Consider the following 7,200-nt stretch of genomic DNA (forward strand, 5'->3'; position numbering starts at 1 on the left):
ATCCAGTATAAAATCGGTGTGTTCAGGTTAATTTTACTATCTGGTTTTGTAAATTTTATATCTGAGATATACTTTAAAGTTTTAAACTGTCAGCATGTAGCACTACTCTTCCCTGGCTGCAATACTATAATTCTTTTGTTTTCACAAAATTATTGTTCATTTTATATTTGACATCAAATTACTGTTCAATTGCTTTCAGGGAAGTAGGGTCATCCATTCCAACTAGCAGGTAAGTTTTTAGGCGAAATTTGGCTCCATGGCCCATGTGTAAGCAAGGGCGGTGATGCCTTTTACTACACAAGGGGTTCAGAGGAGGTATGTCTATTTTTGTCGAGAAAAAACTGTGAAGAAATATCACTCTATTAGTTTGATATATCAACCGCTTCAGTTCACTTTGACCTCTTGAATACATATTCTTGAAGTTTGTCTTGTGAAGTTGTGATTGACCGGAACATGGGGAATGCTAAGGATTTTTTCAGTGGTATAGTGAACATATTTTTATATCTATTGGCAATGACAAACATGATGAACATCTTTCCGAGGTACCAAACATGACCAACATTGTTCTAAAGTATGGTTTTGATTAATTATTTATTTTTTGGGCATTCTTCTTTTTCTCTTTAACAGAAGGTGGCTTCTGTACATCTTTTTTGGAAGGTGCTTCCGACAATAGGAAGTTGGCGGTGAAAAGACAAGAGCAACATCTTGGAGAGGAAGCTTCGACACGGAGGGAAGGGACACGTTGTGAGGAAGCATGGTTTGGTGAGGTCGACCTCTCCCCTCTCCAACGTTAGCAGCATCGTTGCCCTTGCGCTCCTCCTATGCCATCACGCCCATTCTTGTTGTGCACAGCATCACAGGTATACAAATGTCGCCGCGACCATCCCGTTGAAAACTCCTTCGCAGGCTAATTTTTTTTCGTTGCAACGCACGGGCACATGTGCTATGTTTATTAAAAATAAATATAAAAATGATGCACAATGGCACATAAAGCAGGTTATGCCCATTTTTCTGCCCAATCCCTAATCCCTAATCCCTAATAATCCCTAATCCCTAATCCCTAATAATTTAATTTTAATAAATAAAGCACGGATCGACTTTGTCGGGTTCATCGTCACAATGCGCTTTCTTCTCATGTCATAATACGCTTTTACGATTTATATGGACAAAATCGTAAAATAAACGAGGTGGTACTAATCTCCCAAGCACGCAATTAATCCAGATTTTCGTCGGTCGTCCGAGACGGGTCGTCCAACTTTTTCGTGGCTAAAATCTGAGAAAACGCTTCGATCACGGGATCCTTCGCTGCCTTCCCCCGTCGATCCGTACGGGTACGCGTACGGCGGCGGCGGCCAGTCTTATCCTTCACCTCCCCACGCCACCCCTACCATCATCGATCTGCAACCTCCTGCCCCGTTATGTCCTTCTCTGATTTAGATCGAAGTCATCAGAGTTCGTGTCCGGGCTATGTAGATCGAGATCAAGAAAGAGGGGGTTGAGGGCAATCCGGCGGCATCGGTGGCAGTGGTGACTCCGAGCACTGTCAGGCGACGACGGCGTCTCGAGCAGGAGCATGCCTGTGGCTCCGGGGAAGTGAAGAGGAGGAACAGGAGGCTCGCCGGGGCAGAGCTTGGCTGGCGGCGGCGGTGTTCGAGCAAGGGACGGAGGGGGAGGAGGCAAGCTCGAGTTGTGTACTCGTCCATGGCAGCACCCACACGAGGTCGCCCGGGGCTGGGAGGACCGGCAAGGAAAGCGACAATGACGACAACAGCGCGGCAAGGTGGAGGAGTGGTGGCCGCGACAGCTATGCTCGCTCGAGGGAGGCAGAGAAGCGGACGGAGTTGTGATTAAGGGTTTGGGCCGGCCGGTTCTGGCGAGGAAGGGCGCGGGACGCCGCATGCGGACAAAACGGAGTGGCGCTCTATGAGGTCAGCCATGGGAGTTTGCCGGCGACGCTGTGCACAGGGGTGCAGCCGCCGCGCTGGTGGCCACGGGCGCCACTCCAACGACCATAGGAGCAGCGCAGTTGCTGTGGTCTGTTCGACCTCCGACCTCGCCACCTCGGTTCTACATCGCCCAGCGGCCAGATTCAGCTGCGTACGAGTTGTGCGGGCACCTCCCCTTTGCTTCCTTCATCTCTATTTGGTCTGGGCATTGACGAAAGCACTGGCTGCTGAAGAGATAAGGTTGGTAGTGGATCCAAGTGAATTATTTTAGCTGGTCAGCTATAGTATACTACCAGTATCCATGTGCAGATATAAGTCAGATGGGTCCACGTGCTTGAGCTAAAGCCAGGATAGATCACCCATGAAATTCAGTGTTCTTTATTTTTTTATAGTTTATAATACAAACATCTAATATACATTTACTTTTAGGAACACAGATGAGATGAATAAGATGCATAGTAGTACTAAAGATGGAGTGATGGTCAACTCATGCCCCATATACTGCCTCTGTAATAATGTATAAGAGATTAATTTGTCTAAATCTAGACAAAACATTTTATATTTTGATGATGCAGTACTACATAAGGTCCAAAGTGCAAATGCAATATTTGTATAAGTGTATCTGTCACTCATCCTATTATATTCGCACATTTAGAATAAGTGCGTATATGATCTACCAACTACTATTTGCTTACGAATTTAGGACACTTAAGTTTTGTTTTTTATCAGCTTATATTTATACGGGTTCATGAAAGAAGAGTAAATACCCCCATGATGCTACTCTAAATTTTTGCCGCATTTGTACAAAATCGTGGACCATAAAGATGGCAATAATTTTTCCAAGATCTTTCCTGTGCTTGATGGTCATGCTAGAAGGAGGAGGATGTGTGAGTTGGCTACCGCGGTAGCGGCAGAAGGGCGGGTGTTACGCCATCATCATGTGGAGTACATTTACAAAGGAAGGTCTTGAGGCATTATTATCAGGGCTAGGGTGTGTGATATTCTCCGTTTTCAATACACGGGTCTTTTTTGTCAGCCTACTAATAAAGTAAGGTGCATTTCTCCGATTTTTTGATCTACTAACCCATATTAGTTTTTTAACTATCTAAGGTGGTACTGATTTATTTACACACGCTCCTCCATATATCTATACAAAAATAATTATCCTTGGTAATGCACATATTCTTTTTGCTATGTATCATCATCTGGCCTCAGCCCACCAAACTCAGCCCAGGCAAAACCGGATCAACAAGGGTACCGAAGAGAAGGAAGCAAAGAAGAATTAACCCAGCGCAAAGGAAGCGAATGAAGCGAAGAAGCCCAAGCAACTGACCATGATTTACAAGTCATCGGGCTGACCTGCTTGCTCGACCGCGGCGGGCCATGCGGGGGGTGGGAGAGTAAAGGAAGGCACCAAGGGCGGCGGCGCTGGTGCTCCTCCGGCGACGCGCCGGACTCCCTCGAGACGAGCTAGCGGCTAGGAGCTCGGGCGCGACCGCGTCATTCCTGCCGGATAACACGAGGCGGCGGGCCATGCGGGGGGTGGGAGAGAAAAGGAAGGCACAGAGGGCGGCGGCGCTGGTGCTCCCTCTGGCGAGATGAGCTGGTGTCTGGGCATCCAGGCGCGAACGCGTCCTTCCCTGACGAAGGAACAGGAGGCGGCAAGCCATGCAGGAGAGAGGGAAGGCACCGGGGCGGCGCCGCTGGTGTTGCTTCTCCGGTGAGATGAGCTGGCGGCGGGGTTGGGGGTGCTCGGACGCACGAGCTCGGGCTCCCAGGTACATACCTTGCAGCGCCGAGGCTCGCAGGTACGCAATGCATCTCGCAGCACCGGCTCACATCGCTACGAGGGGATAAGCTTTGAAGTGGCAGCCGCTTGATAGGGCGATAGATAAATAGAACGTGGTTGCTCGCTTGAACTACACGTGACTGTACGTGGCGTCAACTGGACCCCACCGAGTGAGCATATATTTTTAAATTCTTTTATTTATCGTGGTTAGCTCTAGATTGTCTAATTTCGATCTCAAACGTCTGCGTACACGTCTTTATATTGAGTCTCTATTTGTACATGCATGCAACCATGTTTCTTACTTTGTTTTTGAATTGTAGATGGAGAGAGGGTAAACAAAGAGAAAAGATAATCCGGTGTGGACTATATCCTACGTGAATGGCTTCTCAGACATACACGGACATCCTCATATTCTCCTTATATTTGATGTGGACATGCCCATTTGTGACTGTCCGGTCATATGAGGACAAAGTGAGGATTCGGTTTGTTTTTTTCCTCTCTCTTTTCTCTGAACAGTGATCGGACTATACTTCCGGACAAATGGGGAAGATTTGGGTGGTATGACACCATTACTAGATAATGCCGAATATGTCATGGCTTATTGAATTAGATATGTATGGTATTTATTTTCTCCCGTTGCAACGTACGGGCATTTGTGCTAGTAATAATAAAGCACGGGTTGAGTCTGTCGGGTTCACCGTCGCGGCGTTTACAAAAAAGTCTCTCTGTTTATAAGAATTTAACCCGCAGTCCTAATTTAAGTGGGTATCTAAGAAAACGTTTCGTTTTTGCATAAAGCCCCCTTGTTCCGAGTAGTCAACCCGCAGTCATAAAAACGCACGGGCGAGCTGATTCATATAAAAAAAACACGAGCACTGCCTCTCCTCGATGCGCACGGGTATGGCACCGCCGCCGCCGTCACCCGCGGCCGGTCGGCCTCTCCAGCCATCCGCCGCCGCCACGCGCGGCCGGTTGTCCTCCCCGGCCATCCGCCGCCCTGTTCTCCATCCCCTCCCCGGTTGTCCCCGATCACACACGAGCACGGGATCTCTGTGATGCGCACGGGTACGGCGCCGTCGCCGCCGCCACGTGCGACCGGTCGTCCTCTCCGGCCATCCGTCGCTGCCACGCGCGGCCGGTAGTCCTCTCCGGCCATTTGCCGCCTTGTTCTCCATCCCCTCCCCATGCGTCCCCAATCAGCCTCCTCGATCTCGAACCTCATGTTGTCGTCCTTCTCTGATTTGGATCAAAGTGGAGCCATCAATGGAAGCAGGGGAGCAGCAGATGTGGAGCCAATGGAGGAGGAGGAACAGCTCGGGAAACATGAGGGAAGGTGTGGATCTGACGGAAGCGGGGGAGCACAGCAGATGGAGCCATCTTATCGACCCGTTTGGCGACCGGCCGGCTAGCCAAGCCCCTTCGCTCCCATCACGTCCTCTAGCTCCGACGGTCGCCTGCCCGCACGGGGATTAGATGTCTTCGCCGTGACACGTGAGGATGTTCTTGGACACTCTGTGTTGCTGCTGTTTGTAGTTGCAGAAGTCTTAAGGAGTCAGAGTAGCTTCCACATCTGTAGTTAGGGCTGACGATTGTGATTTTGGGCCTGTACTGAATAATTTTGGGAGCGGCTGGGTGATTACAAGCCAGGTAACTGAATGAGTCCTTTGGCCGCTGGCTAGCTAGATGTTCGTATCTTACCATTATATGTCTTCCTCAGTACCAATTTGTGAATTATTTCTTTTTTTGAACTGTGAAGGAGGACTGCATGTGATGAGTTAAGGGCTTAAGGCACAAGAAGAACTACGGCCATTTTAGCTCCAGCAGTAAGCCCAGTGAGTACACAACCAATCAACCATGCATTTTCACGACCCAGGTTTCTGAATTCTGGCTGACAGGCTCGCTGCCACAGCCACATAATCGCACACATTCAAATTGCTAGCTACACAAAATACGCCCGGATCTACGAGTAGAAATCCAAGGTAACACTTAGTGCCTACAAGTATTTACTTCATTTTTTATCTTCATGTAAAAAGAGAATGCAAGCTGAAATATACAGTCTGCAGATTCCTCATGTATGTTCAATTTTCAGAATAGGAAGAACCAGACCGACAGCCCTTGAACTAGATTGGTTGAAGCAGCATACATACATATTACAATTTTGCATTTTAAATTTGAAGACTAAAACACGAGCAGCAATCACTCCCACTGACACCGCGGTGTTGCGAAAAACACGAGCATTCCTCTCCTTCCAAATTTCCCACGAGATAAGCATCATTAAAGAGCATGATAGTTCTTCTCTCCTCAAGTCTCAGATCCGTTTTCATCACCCTTTGGTATGTTTCGTGGGGATCTTTTTTATTCAACGCATAAATGTTGATTCGTTCATGTGTTTAGAAGTAAGAGGTGCAGCATGCCAGGGTCCTCGAAGGAGTAGTAGAGCAGAGGATCTTCTTAGAGATTTGGATGTACAGAGTTTATGATACAAAGACCTATTTTATTTTTGTACCGGCTATTGAATTTTCTCCTTTCTATCTCTGAACCCTTTTGATATGTTCTTTACTCCTATTTCAGCCTTTTAAGGTCGGTTCTTCTTCCGGGATTGCAGAGAGCATGGATCGCCATATGGAAGGAGATGCCATCCTTACTGTCGTTGTCTTTGGCATGTTGCTGCCATCTTTCTAATCCTTGCACTGCAGAGACCTCAGTCTATCCATGTATGTCATGCCTTCTAATCAATTTTTTGACTCTTATGTACGCGTGTGCTCTTGCATTACTTACTAGATCGTGTTGTATACGGCGATCCATTGTCAGCTATACAAATGTTCTTATTTTAAAACTTTGTCAAGTTCAGTTCAGATTTAATTTTACTTCACCTCTTTTTGCATGGACAATGTGTGTGGTGTATAGACGACCACTGTGTGAAATTCATAGGCATTGTGAGGGCATGGAGAAAGGATTTGATTTTGATTATTTTTTTCAGGGTTCAGAACTGTTACCTTGCTACACCTACACATGTGGAAAACATAAACTTGGCAGTCTAAAATTAAGCAGCAAACTTCATTGCCGGTCATCTAAAAATTCAGTGACAACAGCTGGCACACGAGCTTCATTTTTTAGTAGAGATAGTATATGATGCAGATGACAGTTCTACCTCTTTGACTGAAACAAGAACTTCCTCACCAAGGGCATACCTACAAGACAGGGGCATACCTGCAGGACAGCAGGAGGTCCTCAGGCACGCAGCACACATTCACCAAAGATATGGAGCTACCATTTTAGATTAGTACTAGCATAATGGTACATACTGTGTGTTTTAGCATATTAGTAGTAGCATACCTGCAAGAGGTCCTAAGTTTGTTCAGTTCTATACAAAGTTGAGTTGGTATGTAGTGTTGAGAGGATCCTAAAATATTGTACTACATAATCTCTTTCCAGGTTCATGAAAACTTGCACTCTCCTGTTGAA

The 7,200-nt window shown here is 47.0% G+C and overlaps 1 long non-coding RNA gene across 6 annotated transcripts; it reads left to right on the forward strand.

Moving 5' to 3' along the window:
* Positions 1-4,555: 4,555 nt before the first annotated feature.
* Positions 4,556-7,200, forward strand: LOC109734104 (uncharacterized). Of its 6 annotated transcripts, none has more exons than XR_012201854.1 (4): positions 4,556-5,382; positions 5,492-5,567; positions 5,631-6,449; positions 6,716-7,200. It is a non-coding gene; the product is annotated as an uncharacterized lncRNA (long non-coding RNA). The 6 variants fall into 6 exon arrangements; XR_012201853.1 differs by having other exon boundaries at positions 5,645-6,449; XR_012201855.1 differs by having other exon boundaries at positions 4,556-4,873; positions 4,988-5,382; positions 5,492-6,449.

The sequence above is a fragment of the Aegilops tauschii genome, chromosome 1 (assembly GCF_002575655.3).
Source record: "Aegilops tauschii subsp. strangulata cultivar AL8/78 chromosome 1, Aet v6.0, whole genome shotgun sequence".
NCBI classification, from domain to species: Eukaryota; Viridiplantae; Streptophyta; class Magnoliopsida; order Poales; family Poaceae; genus Aegilops; species Aegilops tauschii.